This window comes from Lissotriton helveticus, chromosome 11 (genome assembly GCF_964261635.1).
Source record: "Lissotriton helveticus chromosome 11, aLisHel1.1, whole genome shotgun sequence".
Classification (NCBI taxonomy): Eukaryota; Metazoa; Chordata; class Amphibia; order Caudata; family Salamandridae; genus Lissotriton; species Lissotriton helveticus.
This window is the reverse complement of record NC_136072.1, coordinates 1,053,805,625-1,053,822,369: the sequence shown is the minus strand read 5'-3', so window position 1 is coordinate 1,053,822,369 and position 16,745 is coordinate 1,053,805,625. Positions and strand designations below refer to the sequence as shown.

Genomic DNA, 16,745 nt, shown 5'->3' with positions numbered 1-16,745 from the left:
CTCTCTCTTCCAAGCAGATTTGAGTAATTTCCAAAATGTGGGTCCATGAACTCAGGTTTGCCTACCAGTACCATCCGTGGACTAACGATCCAGGTATTTAACTTGATTTAAAGGTCAAATAAATGTCAAGCCCTCCGAAGGCACTTTTCCAAAGCTAATTTCCCACTCGTTTTAGTAAACATTGAAAACTCAACCCCCTCATTGAAAAAAAAAATCATGCCTAGAATTTTAAGAAGACACGTAAGGGTTTTGCCATTTCTTTCCAGCTCTGTGCCTGTTCTGAAACCAACGTATCTTCTACGGACCTTCTATCTTACAAGTGTCACAACCACTTTCGATGCGATCCCAGGACCTCAAACACCTTCCTCGATAGTTTTAGCGCACACAGCACTAGAAAGAGGAAGTGCATTTATGATCTTTACAGCCGCCTCCATTCATCCACCAAGCCTTAACAGGAAGGGCATCCAAACATCAAGGAACACAAAGGAACTGCGGCTCGTGATCGTCTTAAAAGTCCATTAGACTTAGTGTTCTAACTATGCGTTTTGGGAGGAGGGTGTATAATTAAATGCATTTTACGCCAAAACCGTGCAACACCACCATTGGGAACATACGTTTTAGGGGGATGTGGGGGCTGGGGAGAGGAGACGAAGACTATGAAGATTCCATTGAACAATCTCCGCTCCGCTTCCCTGCAGCGTCTCACTCTGCCCCACCCCCCAAATAACAGGTGGGAAACTCGTCAATGCTCTGGAAGCAACAACCTATGCCTAATTTTCAGGAAATGTAATTTTATACGAAAAAATACAATTTACCGAAATTAACACGAGGTACGGGTTAACGACGCAGGTGGATAGAACGGCATCGGGAGTAAAACACGGGGGCCCGGAGTAGAGTAAAACAGATATACATTTCCTTCTTTGTTTAGTTTAGTCTTTACCGGCTGAAACATTCATTTAGAGGACGGGGGAGGCAGTATTTGTACACAGACCTAGGGGTGTGCGGCTGAAGGTGCTGTTTGGAAAGGCAGGGGGCGTACACAAATACGAAAGGTGTGCTAATGGACGAAGAGGGGTAACGAAAGGCAGAACAGGCGAATCAATATCTGTTGATTGGAATGTACTGGGTGGAAGAACCGTCATTAACATGCGAGTGAGAGATGCATTTCGATATTCGGGTACATTTAAACGGGTCAGATTGGAATTTTTTATTTATTTATTGCGATTTTATATAGCGCGAACATTACCCGAAGGTGTCAGAGCGCTTTACATAGGAAGACGGGTTGAATAGTCCTAAATTACCATACCACGGAGTTTATTCCACAACACCCACTCCTCCCCGGCTGCCTAGTAGAGCTTACCTTGCCGTGCGCGGGGCTCAGGTGAAAGGGCCTCGCCTCATGAGCAGAGTTGTAAAAGACTCCGGACTGCGGGACCGCGCTCTGACCCTTCGAAACGCCCAAGGAAGGTGCGGCGGCGGCGGCGTCTCCATGCAGCGCTGCCTCTGGGCGCCTCATCCCAGCTGCTGACCCCTCCAGGCTCCTGCAGCACGGGCCCCGGGCAAAGCCAGACAATGAGCGCGCGCGGCGGCGGCTGGGGTCGCCATGGGGACGGCGCGCTCCCAGGCGAGGATGCTGCAAACCTCCGGCGCGCGGGGCATGCGCGGCTGCACCACATGCCCAGCTGACGGAAACGCTCTTTTAGATGGCGTGACCGAAAGTCGACGTTTTACTGAAAAAAAAGACGAAGCTGGGGAAATTCTCAAGTGTGAGTCAATGATTATATGATACGCATAAACCAGGCTGAGCTCCAGGACACAAGACTCTCACCCAGTTAGTGAGAATTTATTTATTTATATAGTGCGAACATTACCCGAAGGTGTCGGAGCGCTCTATATAAGAACCAGTTGCGATACATAAGGACTTAGGATTACATGCGTTACATAAAAGATACAAACAGAAAAAAATTGCAAATATACAAGTTATAAAGTCACACAAGGAAGAGATATTCAAGGAAGCGATAGGAATGGATATACTCTAAGAGTCACATAGGAATGGTAGATAGTACACAGGTCTACTGCATATACTAGTGATTAGAGTTATCTCTATATACATAGGGAAGGGATATGAATGGATATACTCTAAGAGTCACATAGGAATGGTAGCGTACAATGTGCTCCAGTGACTTATACCAGACAGTGCGAGGACACAAAGCTCTCACCCAATTAGTGAGAATGTGCTCTAGTGATTTATTGTACCACCTAGTGCCCCGACAACGTGAGATCCATTGGGTTTTGTTAAACTCTTTACTGCCAGGAAAGCCGATGTTTGGATGTTAGGAGTAGCTCACGGTTATACCTTCACAACTTTTTTCCCCACAGAAGGTATCCACACCTAATTTGCGTCCATCTTTAGGTCTGGCTAGACATTATGTAATCAATCTAAAAAAGAGAATTAAGAAGCACTGCCTAGGGGGGCTTGTGACGTAGCTTGGTCAAAAGATTTGGGGAGAGGGTGAGCTTCAGATTTTCCTAAAATCACACTGTCATATAATCTTAAACTACATTATATGACAAGCAGGATACATAAGAGACAGTGGAAAGGGATAGGAATGCACTTTGGAACCTAAGGAGTATAAAGTGCAAGAAAATGCAATATTTTGTAAAATAACCACATTTTCTGAGGACTGTCAAAACAGACAGGGAGAGAATGTGTGTGCGTTTTTGTCTATAGTATGTAAAAGTTCCTGGTGAAATCTGACGGATACCTCACCATACCCGACTGAAAGCACCTGTTGATAGGAGTGTATGTTTTGATTGGGAGGTTTTGTGCTTTCACAAATAAAGTGCTTGCCCTCCACATATCTGTAATCATTTTATTTATCAGGCTGAGCTTGAACTTTACGGAGCACACACAACACTGTAATACTATAATGCTATGAAAGGATCTTAGATAACTAGATAATTTAGGGTATTTTTTTCTGGTAGCAGGACAGATGGGAGGGAGTCTCATTAACTTTAGACTTTAGGGTGCAGTTTTGTATTTGAGAACCCCAGGTTACATTAATCTACACAATTTTAGGTCTGGCTTGACAGTGCAACTGTCGAGTTCTATTCCATCCCGCACCCACTTATCCCTCAATTCTATAAGTAGGTCTTCCCTGTGATTAATTAGTTTCTTATAGATCAGGGAGATCGTTTTTTCGGGAAGGTGACCATCCAAAATTCTATCCTCGAGGGGAGAGGCTTCCGGAAGGTCAGCGTCCATAGGCAGGGCCGTCTGTAGTCGAATTTGCGCATAACGAAAGTATTCAGATCTCGTCAACTCGAATTCCTTCTGCATGTCCTCAAATGACTTAATCCTCCCCTTGCTCCAGATGTCTTTAATGGTAGAGATTCCTATCAGGTTCCACTTATCAAACCCTCTCATCTTCCAAAGCGTACCCAGCCGCTCCGAATCAAAAAGTGGGGTAGCTAGTGTCAATTTGTCCCTCCATCCCAAAGAACTCTTGGTATCGTGCCAGATCCGAACCGCATGCCCAGTTGGTCCTGTCAAATCTAACTTTGTTGGCTTCCTCTCTTTATTTTAATGTTTCTCAAGAGGGTATTACAGCTGTGCAGTCAGTGATAACTGATCTCTTACTTGCCAATCATTTCATCTGCAGTGCGCCACATCACACATGACCGCTTCCCCAGGAGACAAATAGAATGCTGATGTCCGTAGCGTATGATTGTTTGACCATTCCACGATGGCCAACATGTTGGTTCTAAATGTGACGGCCATGCTTGACCATTAAAATAATAATAGACTATTTACAATACCTTTTCAAGGTGGACACCGACTTCTATCAATAGTTTTGTTTTTGCTGTATTTAGACATATGCATGTCTTCTTTTTTCTATTTGCAATCTTTTAAGTTATTTTCCATCTGTTGATGAGTTTGTTTGTGTCTTATTTTGGTTGTGTCACACGGTGAATGCAAGAATGAGTCAGTGGGTTGATGAAAGGATGCATGAGTGCAAAGATGAATAATGACTTATTGAGTGCCTAAACCTATCAATGACACAAAAGGCACTTTCATTCGTGAGCCAGACCTATTGGCGTTGCCAATGCTTGTTTCTCACATCTTGGGGATTCTATAGGAGCCCAATGTTTGTAGATTCCCTGAAGGGAACCAAGAAAATCACAAAAATATAGCTATATTTTAATGTTTTTGTGGGAACATAATTGCTGGGCAAGAAATATTTAGTTTTTTTCCCTAAAGAATGAACAAAAGGTTTGCTATTGTAGGATCACTATCTTCCCAGTTTTCAGCAAGAGGTGATCAGTTTACCTAATTTTTGTGGTTTTAGCCTTCTTGCAGTTTGTTGTAGAAACAGGAGAAAATACATTGGGTGATCTCAGAAAGCTATGCATTTCTGAAAAGTAGACACAATTCTGAATTCAGCATGGGGTCATTGCATAGATCTCTTAAATCCCTTAGGGTTTTCCCAAATAAATTAACTGTTCAAATAAAAAAATAAAAAATATGAGTAGGAGAAACAACAGTCTATGATGTTTTCATTTGTAATTTCTTGTCACGCTGACTGATTTACAGATGCAATATACCGCTAAGTTCAACAGACTTTTCTGGGGTTCCACATATGTCCTATCGCCCAGCGGTCCCACATGTCTCCCAATAAAAATGATACCCCACTTGTGAGGGTAGGCATAGCGCCAGAGCCTGCAGAGGGCCCAAAATGCAACATGGACAGATCACATTTTTGCAATCAAAATGGACCCACTTTTGCAATGTGGGTAGTTGCAGAATCTGGGCTCTAGCTCAGCAGGTACCCAGTGAAACCTACCAAACCCAGACAATTGTGAGAACTAGACACCCAGGGGACTCCAGGGTTTGTGACTTTCACAAATCTCACAAGGGGTTTAATTTGCAGCCCTTGCAAACTTCAACATTTGGGAAAAAACACTTTTTTCTCACATTGGAGTGAGGTAAAGTTCCGAAATCCGAGGGGCCTTCACAAATATCCTACCTACCAGTGTCCCTACATGTCTCCCAATAACATTGATATGCCACTTGTGTGGGTGGGCCTAGCACCCGCAGAAGAAAAAGGCCAAGAAGCAACATGGATGGATCAAATTTTTATACACAAAACCAACCATTTTTTGCAGTGTGGGTACCTTTAAATTTTGGGCCCCGGCTCAGCACTCACCCAGGAAACCCTACCAAACCCAAACACTTCTGAGAACTAAAGACCCCAAGGGTTTCAGGGTGCTGTGATTTCTGTGGATAACAGAAGGTTTTCTTATGCAGAAGCCTTTGCAAACTTCAAACACTGGCTAAAAACCCACATTTCTAAGGGAAAGTTCTGGAATCTGCGGGGATCCACAAGTTTCCTACCACCTAGTTTCCCGCATGTCTCCCAATACAAAATAGTACTCCACTTCTGTATATGGAATGAGCGCCCGCGATAGGAAAGGGCACCCACAGAAACATGGACATTTCAAATTTTTCCACTTAAAAACAACCTTTTTTTTGCTATACGGTTAGTGGTGGATTTTGCGCCCTAGCTCAGCCGGCACCCAGGGAAACGTAACAAACCCGGACATTTCTGAAAACTCGACACTCAATCGAATAGAGTCCAGGCTGGTGTAACTTGCATGGATTTTTTTTTTACAGATAAGCCATTGCAAACCTCACACTATGGCTAAAAACAGACATTTCCCCCACATTTCTGTCATGGAAAGTTCTAGAACCTGCAGTGATCCACACATTTCCTATCACTCAGCATTCCCAGACATCTCCCAATAAAAACACACCCCAGTTGTGCGGGTGGGACTAGCGCCCACAGTAGCAGAAGGCCCCAAAATGCAATGCAGAGACATCCGCAATGGCGGTAGTTATGTTATGTTATGTTACAAAAGTTTATATAGCGCTCAGCTGCCCCAGCAAAGGGGCGTCCCGGCACTTCCATTAACAAAGAGATAGAGCTGATTGCAACGACGGACAACTCAACATAGCAGCGGCAGAATAAACTATATTAGAGGAAAGAGGTAGGTTTTAATAGCCTTCCTAAAATCGAGCAGATCCTCCAGTACCCGTATGTGAGCCGGCACTGAGTTCCATAGTTTGGCTGCAAGGTATCGGATGGAACGCCCTCCCGCTCGGCAGCGCTTCACCCGAGGAACGGTGACCAAGTGCTGCCCCAGGGAACGCAGTGCTCGGGGGCAACATACGGGGTCAACAATTTCCGAGTAAATTAGGTGAGGCAAGTTTCAGGATCTTAAAAGAGAGGCAAAGAGTCTTGAATTGGATCCGCTCCGCCATAGGGAGCCAATGAAGTCTCCAGATGGTATCGGCGATAGGACGGAACCGTGGAAGACCTACCAAGGCTCTGGCCGCCGCGTTTTGAATATGCTGCATCCAGATGATCTCAGCTTGGTTAGCCCCCAACAACAAGGAACTAGCATAGTCCAGGCGAGAAAGAATAGTCGACTGAACTCTCATCTGGCGCGTTGACGGAATACAAAAACTGAGAGAGGAGTCCATCCACACCCCCAAGTTCTTGACTTCCTTTTTAGGTTCCGGGGCATTGCCTAGAGCATTCGGCCACCAATGCTCACCCCAAAGGCTAGTGGTTCTAATTCCGCCCAGACCCGGTCTCCACCCAGGGAAATGTACCAAATCCAGACATTTCTGAAATTTAGACACCCACTGGAATTGAGGATGTTGGGACTCACATGTTCCCACAATGTTTTCTTACCCACGAAGCCCTGCAAATACGAAATGTTGACTAAAATCAGTCATAAAGGAAAAAAAAACAGACCGTTCTGCTCTTTTGTGGGGAAGGGCCCCGCCTGCACTCCTATGTGTTTTTTTTTCTCCTAATCCCTGGCATCTAGTGTTCTTTCTCCCGCCAAAGGGGCAGTTTGGGAGTGATCACCCCCATCGGACGCCGGGGTGCAGAAACATGGATTTTGTTGGAGATTGATGGGAGCAAAAGCCCTTGCCCAATGGAGCCACTTCCCCTGCCTGAAATCCCTGGTGTTTAGCAGGAGTGCTAGCCAATCACATCCTACAATCACATCCTACGGTGATCAATTAGTGCTTTTGAAGGGAATATCAGGTATCGCTGGAAAGCTGAGTTTCTCAGCTTTCAAAAGATGCTTTGTAGGAGAGTAGGGTCTGCTTTCCTATGGTCACCCCACTTTTTGCTTTTTGCTTCACTGGTTTCCGACTTTAATGTGGCTGTGGGCCTGCTGATCAGACCCACAGCCCTGCTGTTCTCTCTCTAAATTCACACCATGTACTTTAGGTACATCACCAATTAGGAAATGGGTCACTCTTATGAGTCGCTGTACAGTGTCCCATAGGTACCCAGGGCATAGGTGCACCCAAGGCCTACCAGGGGCTGCAGCATATCTAACGCCACCCCTGGCTGGCCATCCAAACTGACACAACTGGCTGATCACTCAGCTGGGGCAAGGTCGTGTAATCACCCCTTGCTTAGGTATAGTATTCCTATACCTACCATTATATATATATAGACACATATGCACCTATAAGTCACTTCTATGGCAGGCCTTAACAATCCTGAAGGCAGAGTGCTTGGTTTTATGTGAGATGAGGCTCTAGCATGAGCTAAGCCTGTCTGCAGCTTTCGGAACCATGTCCTTATAGCTGTTCTATGATATAGCCATACCATATACTCTTAAGTGCATTATAATCCTCGCGGTTGAATGCTAACTTTGGTTTGGCTTTATCAAAACATGTCATGTAAGGTGTCATACGCTTTGGAATACTACCCCCTCGCCAGTTCTGGCGACGGGGGTAGCGTTCCACCCTTCTAGAGGGAGAAGACATGTTGTTCCTACTAATCCCGGTTAAAATTAACCAGAGCCTCAGCATCCCAAAATGGATGCTGCTGCCACAGACACAAGTCTGACTTCCTGCTGCTGGGAGTCCTTCCAGCGAGGGAGGCTTGGACAATAGGTTTCCTGTCTTGGGAGATGCTAGCACCACCCCATACAGGCCGTAGTGTATTGGGGCAGGGAGGGCTGAATGAAATGAGACACTGCCTGGGGCACACACGGTGTCCCATGCATAGTCCAGTTCAAACCGGTACTGGGGCACTCCAGCCCCAGCTCTGGCGCGAAACTGGACAAAGGGAAAGGGGTGTAACCACCCCCTTCCCTGTCCCACCCATAGGATGGACCTAGCAGGTAATCCAGCCCCTAAATTTGGTATATAGGTAGGAGCTGAGTCCCACGACTTTAGATTTATCCTGACTGAAACTTGAAACGAAACTCTGGACCTTCGATGTTCTACCTGAAGATAGAAGACTGAAGAATCTCCCTTGTGTTCAAGGAGTGACCACCCTGTGTAAGCAGGCACCATCAAGCGATCAATGATTTGCTTTGTCGATGCTCTCGCCGGAGCCCGAGCACAGAGCCTGACAAGACCTGGATTTCCAGACATCCAACAGCCCGATCCACAGCCACAGCAAAGCTGAGACCCGTGGAGGCGACGAGAGACGTGGGACTGGCCATCTTGGAAAGCCAGCAAATTGCTTTCCGTGCAGCTTCTGAGGCATCCTCGAAGTTGTGCATTGGGGATTGAGAAGCCCCAGCCCCGAGCCCCATCTGCACCGAAGATCAGCCCCCCACACTCCACGAGTGCCGCTTGGGGCCCTTCTGCATTTTCCTGCTCGACGCGTCTGTCCGGTCACTTGCCCATTGGCTAGTGGTCTCTGTGACAACGAACCTTTGAATTTACACCACTGGTCTGGTCTGGCCCCTGCTTCCCTGAAAAGGAGAAGCCCATCAGACTTTGCTGGTCTGATCCAGAAGCCATCTTTGATTCCTGCGTGGGTTGCCTTTGCCAAGGCTTGTTGACCCCAATCTGGAAGCCGACACCACCAACAGCAAGAGCCTTTGTGGGACAGTCCGTATACAGCTCCTGGTTGTCGTCGACCCCTCCTGGTCCACGTGGCTGCAGAGACAAGCTTCACAACATCACCTGATTGCTTCACGACATTGCCTGGTTCCTTCCTGGTCACTGGCTAGTTACCCAGACTCTGTCCCCTCTGCTTTCAGGTACTCTTCATCCTCGATCCACCCTTGGATCCAACCGACACTTCCCTCCTGGTCGCCTGCAGCATCTTTCTTCACGGCTCCATAGGATTCAGCGACGAAACCCGACACACTTTGACACCTATGCACCCGCTTCCTGTGGGTGAGGTAACGCGAGTACTCCAGTGCTCTTGTGGGTATTAACTATCCTAGTGTCCTAGGTTTCAGTAGCTTTCTCCTAGTCCATCCGGAAGTGACCTAAAAGAACTAGTTTCCAATTCTTTCGTTCCTATTCTAACTCTATGGTAACTCGCGTGTGTGTAAAGACACTGCACACGCATCCCGTGGGCCTCCTGCTCCCTATCCTTTGGTAGTACAGCGTAGCCCCAGCGATTCTCCAGGCCCTAGGCCTATCCTTTGTTCGTGACGTGGTTCTTATACCACTATTTTAGTATATGGTTCGAAGTGCCCCTAGGGCATTACTGTATTTTGTGCAACTTATTGTATGATAATTAAGTATCTTGTTATGTGCTTGTGCCTCTGACCTCATAAAGAGTTCAGAGGATTAATTTAGTAATAAATACATATATATTTTATATATATAACCTGTGTGGTATCCTTTCATCTATACTACTATAATAAAGTAAGAACTTTCAGGCTTTGAAGCGGGTAAACTCGGGAACCACGGCGCCAATCTACACCGTTGAAATCGTCAGGGTGTGTAGATGGTTATAGGCTATATAAATGTAAAAAATACGTTATATTTAAAAAAATTACATTTAAAAAAAAGTAGTCCCCTCGAAGTAGCGCCGGCCGCGACCTGCGTGCTGACGTCGTCCAGGAGCACGAGGAGGAGCGGCGTCCAGGAATGCGAGGAGGAGTGGCGGACATGGCGCGGGGGAGGAGCACTGACGAGCGGCACACAGGCGGTGAGCAGCAGCAGACCGGCGGAGCGGCGAGGAGCACTGAACTGAGGAGCGGCGGACATGGCGCGGGGGAGGAGCACTGACGAGCGGCACACAGGCGTGAGCAGCAGCGGACCGGCGGAGCGGCGAGGAGCACTGAACTGAGGAGCAGCGGATGAGATAAGGCTCCGGGGGACAATGTCGGGGCAGGCGGGGGTTGGGGCACGTGGGGGATGGGGAGTTACAACAAAAAGGCTCCATGGGACAATGTCGGGGCAGGCGGGGGTCGGGACAGGCGGGGGACCCTCTGGCATAATTGTGCTCAAGCTCCCGACTCCCGCCGGCCGCTCCATACTCTGTGAACTCCTACTCTTATCCCTGCAACCTCTGCTCATCCTCGCCTCCCTGCAAACAGAGCGCCAGAGCCCCACTTACCCAGAAAGCTCCACAGTGCCTCTGGCGCTGCTGCTGGCCACCACTGCAACACTGGGCATCTGGCATAATTGTGTGAGGTAAGCCTCTGGAGGACAATGTCAGGGCAGGCAGGAGTCGGGGCAGCCGGGGGACGAGGCGGACGGGGGCCCGGGCTGCTGGCCAATGTCGGGGCAGGCGGGGGTCGTGGAAGCCTGATTGCTCCCGGACAAGTTCGGGACGGACTGCTAGTTTGGTATTAAAAGGGTTACATATGGTAAAACAGCTGGCTTCACATACCCTCTTGAGTTTAGCCTAAGACTGCTTTGTCCATGCTACCACTAGGATAGCTGGTCTATAAGGTTGACTTTACAACCATCACCATAAGGGTTGTTTGGACTGGTGCAAGGTGCTCACTAGAATAGTGAACATCATATACCAGGCCAACTTCTCACATGACTCTCTTGTGGCATAATTTCCTGGGAGCACGAAGAAAGGGACTGAAGACCAGGATTTGAAAGTGATCCTCTCCAGTGTAACTGTTTCATCACGTAACCATACCTAAGTTATGAGATTCAGACTGAATGAGTGAAACTGTGCTCTGTAGTGTGGCATACTGCAAATAAGACTAAGGGGCCAATTACGATGTCATTAGGAAAGGATTCCCACAGAATCAGTTCTGGAATGCTTTCTGAACAACTCGGATTGGGGGAGTTCAACCAAGTGATTTGTATGCATCCGGATCCGATTTGATCGGACTCCCATTGACTTCAATAAGAGCCTGTGTTCCGAACGTAAACACAGGCTCCCATTGACAAAAGGGGTGGTTGGGGAAAGTCGTGCACCCTGCGGCGGGCACCCCATGGTGCCTGCCACACTGTGCATGCATGGGAAGGGGAGACCCATGGGTACCCCCACAGGACTGATTCGGAGGGCCCCGGGTGAAGGGGGGACCTGCTACGGGGTCCCGAAGTCTGATTCCCATAGCTGTTACGTCTGGTCCAAACCGATTTGGAACGGCTGTCCGAATCGGTAATCGTACTCGCTCGTTTGGAATCTGTCTCCATTGGGCTGTACGACACGTGCTGCCTGAATCCCCTTCGGAACCGATTCGGACAGCCCTGACGGCTCCCTTGCATCGTACTTGGTTGTCAAGAAAGGTGACCAATTCAGTCAGAAACAAAGCTTCCAAATTGGATTCGACCGAAGCGAATGCCGTTCAGATCCTTTCCTGACGACATCATAATCGGCCCCTAAGTGTTTTAAGGTTTGGGTCTCATGTCCACTGGATGGGACCATGCTCATAGACCACAGACCCAGATCCTTTATTATTATTATTACACATAAAATTGACTGATTCCTCAAGGGCCTAAAGAGTACAACAATGCTTACATGTGTATGTTGTTTGTTGGTACCTGGACACTACCCACTATGTAAACAGATTGTTTTTAGTGCCCTACTCTCGTTTTTTGTCCTTCTTTCGGTTTGAAAATTAGCTTGTTACAGTCGTTAATATACTTCAAAGCAAACTCTGGGTCACAAACTGCAAGTGAAGAAGAAGTGAAGCCACCAGTCATGAGATTCAGCTATATATAGCAGTAAATAACAGGAAATACGTTTCATTTCAGGCTGCTCATCCACAAGGCAAGTACTCCACGTCACTCCTTTCTGCTTTCTGTTGTTAGAAATGTGTTTGAGATGTGTTTGTTATTGCATATCTGATAGTGTGTTGGGCTTGGTTGGGCTGTTTCACAGTTTTGCTTCTCATTTGTTTCTATACACATAGGTAGACTTTTGGACATTCTTTTCTCTCCTGCTATTTGGGCACCCACCACTGGCATGCTAGATTTATGCACTGATATTTTGCTGGCATGCTAGATTCATGCACTGATATTTTGCTTAAAAACATGAAACGGACACTACAATGACCAGCATGCCTTACTATTGTACAGCAGTTTAGGCACTGGAGCAGTTTACTAATTATAGGTCCTGTGACTGCCCAAATGCACTTAGTGCTTGCATCTGGAAGCTTGTTCATGTCTTTCTGAGGAAGCATTGACAAAGACATTTTATGGGGAAGTGGTTGATGGTTTTGCGCATTTAGAAAATGAAGATTACAGTTTACATGACTGCGGCTCTTCTTATTTCGAAACCTTGGAAATATATATATTTCTGCGAATACTGTTTTAGTTGATTTTCATGTAAGTTTGAGATTATGATATGACTAGTTATGGGCTTGGTATTTTTCATGTGATTATTTATTTGAAGAAGAAAAACTAGTAAAATAAATAACTCATATTCTTCACTTGTTATTTCTGTTTTAAATTCCATGGCTTAAGATATTGGCTCCCGGCCCATGCAATTACTGAAAACCTTGCCCTCGCCTGCTGGTAGTAGCAGGCTGCACACATCCCGTTCTGAAGATGAGCACTCTTTTTGTGAATCTGTCGCTGCAGCCAAGAAATAGACTTCCACCAAAAGAGGTAAATGTTCTTCAAATCTAAACATGTGCATTCTTACATAATCCAGAAGCCTTCTATACAACGTATTTCCCACTGTCTATAGTTCAATTACATGTTCTCAACCACTCAATATACTGACACTAAGTCAATCCTTTGACTCTCATGTCTGAAGGATGCAGGCTAAAGAAATTACCTTGTTTTGCTTTAGGAAATGCTCAAAAGGGTGATAAAGATAATTAGGATACCACTGATTCAGACCATGATAACTGGGGTGATCCAGTTCTTTTGATACTGTGATTAGCAGTTCTGAACTGCCCAAAGATAACACTTAGTCAATCCTTTCGGCCCTCGTGTCTGGAGATAGAATGCAAGACAAGGAAATAATCTAAAGTTGTCCAGGTGAATGTACAAATGTATGAATATGATAATTATAATACCACTCATTCAGACAATCCAATACTTTCTGCTTTGGACCTGGCCCAGCAAAAAGAAACAAGATGTCCTTTTCCCCTATCACAAAGAGAAGAGTATCTCAGTACTAGTGTCAGTTGTTCTATATTCCAATGTTAATCCTATGTTTACCCATCTGTTATTCAGCACCCTGATTCCACAGCTGCCCCTGCATTAGTTCTTAGAATGGTTTTATGAAAAATGGGAATGTCACTTGTGGTTTAAAGGTTGAAGTGTAAGACTGTCAGTCTAATAGTTATTTATTCAAACCCTGGCGTCTCCATGACTGTGTGTTTGTTCCATTACAAAGAGTTTCAAAGTTCAATGAAACAAGTAAGAAGTCATTTGTTACTGTGATCTAAAGACTGGTATTGAGAGTGCCTGGGTCTCCTTCGCCTGCCAAGGCAAGTTTTTAGATGTGGTGAATCCACTTACTAAGATTTTAGAACTCGCACAACAAGCCAAAGAGTCTTGGGCTTCCATAGACTCTTAACTAACTGGGCTCAACAAGCTTTGTACTTTGCTGATAATGTCACTATTTTACTGGAAAGACACTAAGGGCCTAATTACGAGTCTGGCGGTCCGAGGACAACCAGACTCACGGTGGCGGTCTTGCGACTGCCACATTATGACTTAGTGGTCTGCCGGCTTGGGGCTGCCAACTCCGCCGGGGAACCGTCGTTCACCTTCAGTTGCGCGACGGTCAATCAGCATTTATATGGCGGTCCCACCAAGCATATTACGACTTTCATTTCCGACACTGATTTCATGGAGGTCTTTCCTCCATGAAAACAGTGGCAGAGATGAAAGAAAGAAGGCCCTTTTAGGCCCCTTTGTGCCTCACGCCTTGTGGATGCACACAGGGGAGCACAACATATGCCCCCCTGTGTGCATGCACAGAAGTTCCAGCATGGCATGGACTCCATGCCATGCTGGAACTTCCTTTGATGTTCCCATTGCGGTACATATTTTATAGGCACTGCGTGGGAACGGCAATCAAATTGCCCGCCAATGACAAAAAAAGTCAGTATTTGGCAGGTGGTTCTCTCGCGGGTTTGGTGGTGGGGTGGCAGGATTGTCGTGCCACTGCACCGTCAAACTCGTAATCGTCCCCAAAGTGTAATTGCTTTAGAATGATTACAAATTGTGTGAACCTGAAAGCTCAGTGTTTAACAGCTCAGGGTTTAATTTTTCAGTGACCACTCTACAAAGAACACGAAGACATAGATCAAGGTTTTTCCTCACTATGCAGAGTACAGTGCTCTCAAAAGAGGGTATTTAGGAAACATGTATTTGAGGGAGCCAGTAAGCCTAGCCACTTTTGAGCCAACCATTTTCACTTCAGTAACTGGTTACAGCAGTACCTATGTGATGGCCAGTTTCAGCTATACCAATAACCCTCCTTTCCATAACAGAATGATATGCAATAGAGACTAAGGGGAGTGCTTTTTCTCAAGGTCAGCATCTAATTTTCTTCCCCTCTGTTAACTGGTTGGATAATATGTGTTTCTTAAAATTTAGAAAGAAAGTCAGAGAATCCATGGGTTCTTCAAACTTTACAAGATTTTCAAAATATAGTTGTTCTCTCCTTTGTGTAGAAGAATCAGAATATACAACAGCTGCTTTGTAGGGAAGCAGTAGAAGAGTGTTCACTCCATCCTAAGGGCTATTGTGACCAAGAAAATGGAAAAGAAAAAAAGTCTCTTCAAAATGGAGGTCATTGTTCATCTCAGGGATGTTCTTTTTCTAGGAGAATGATCAGTAAAGTTAGACTGTAAGGACTTTTACCATTCTGTTTAAATGCGTCAGAAATACATGATTTGTCGCAGTTGCTGGACTTCTCTGTAATAGTATGTATTGACTTTCCCCTGGGCTAAGATGTATTAATTGCTTATTTGTTTGTACTAATGTGCTAATGTCACAAACATGCCTAATAAAATAAAAATAAAATAAATTACAAATGCGTCAGAAACTCAGGAGGTTCCTTTAACTTTACTTGAACACCAGCATTTACCAATGTATGCCTCACCCTTTTGAGTCTGTGTTCTGCTACGTTTCACCAAGTTTCTCTGTAGAATCCAAATAGAAAATTGTACTACTTTGAGAGTCCAAGACCCCTCTTTCCAAAATTAGATAAGGATGATATCATACTCTCACACATCACTCAGGAAATTTGGACAGAATAGTAGGGCTGTGGCATTGTTTGTTTAAGCCATATTTCCATGACCCCTTCATTGCCATGCACGCTAATGTCTCAAGCAGCCTTTACGTAAGGGTTTATCTATAGTGGCAGAGTACCCTTAGATAAAGAAACTCAAGCAACCATGCCATGGTGGCAAGATTTTTTTTTTATTTCAGAATTTATATTGCGCATGGCTGCCCCAGCAACGGGGTGTCCCAGCGCATACAAGTACCGATAACTCGATGCCCTATTTAAAGGAGAAGCTTATTCCGGGAAAAACCAGGTCTTAATTGCTTTGCGAAACATTAGATGATTCTGAATTCCTCTGATGGAAACTGGGAGCGAATTCCATAATCTAGCTGCCAGGACTTTAAACAAGCACCCACCTGCTCTAGATCTTAGAAAGCGGGGGCACACGCAAGCTTTTGATCCATTGAGCGCAAACCGCGCCTTGGGAATACGCCGTTAGCAGGACGGCCAAAACCAGAGGAGCTTGTTGGGTAATTATTTTGTGGGCCAAACACAGGGGCCGATTAGGATGGCGGACGAATTGCCCCCGCCGGGCTGGCGGTAGCCACCGCCGGCCCGGCGGGGACAATCCGTCCGCCATCCTCACAGAAATGACCACCCGCCACATTAGGATGGCGGGGGAGTCCGTGGCGGACGAAAAGACCGTCCGCCGCTTTTCCGGCAGAAAAAAGTGCTTACATATGGTGGTGGTGTCTGTGAGACACCGTCGACCATATTACAATGCCGGCGGTCCTACAATGCCGCCGTGGAAAAGCATACTGTCTTTGCTTTGGGGGCCCATTGCGGGCCCCCAGGGTGAAGGTGGGGGTGGGGGGTGCACATGGGGGGTACCTATGGTACCCCCCTGCGTTACAAAGTACAACATGGCAGGCACCGCGCGGTGCCTGTCATGTTGTGCTTTGAAACGCACAACATGCATTTTTAGCATTGCTGTGGACGGTGCTTTCAGCACCGCCCGCCGTAATGTTAAAAATGCGGGATGCACCCGCCACTGTGGCGGGTGCATCCTAATTCGATGCACGGGACCTCCGCCCCTGTGGCGGACAGACCCTTCCTACAACGGGATGGCGGACGGACAAAGTCCGTCCGCCATCCTAATCAGCTCCTAAGTGTTTTAAACTGTATCCTTTCCTCTACTGGCAACCAGTGTAACTTTAGTAAAGACTTAGACACTGGACAGAATTTTGGCAACGTCAGCAGAGTGCGGGCGGCTGAATTTTGTACTCTTTAAAGCCGTTG

The 16,745-nt window shown here is 46.3% G+C and overlaps 1 protein-coding gene across 2 annotated transcripts in view; it reads right to left on the bottom strand.

Annotated features, from left to right (window-relative positions):
* B3GNT4 (UDP-GlcNAc:betaGal beta-1,3-N-acetylglucosaminyltransferase 4) overlaps positions 1-16,745 on the bottom strand; it is a 112,507-nt gene that overhangs the window by 70,865 nt on the left and 24,897 nt on the right. The window contains exon 1 of one of the 2 annotated variants that reach the window (XM_078667554.1): positions 1,361-1,671. The exons of the other annotated variant lie outside the window; for it this stretch is intronic. The gene's annotated coding sequence lies outside the window, so the exon portion shown is untranslated. Of the gene's footprint in view, positions 1-1,360; positions 1,672-16,745 lie in introns of those variants that run through there. 2 annotated transcript variants of the gene reach the window in all.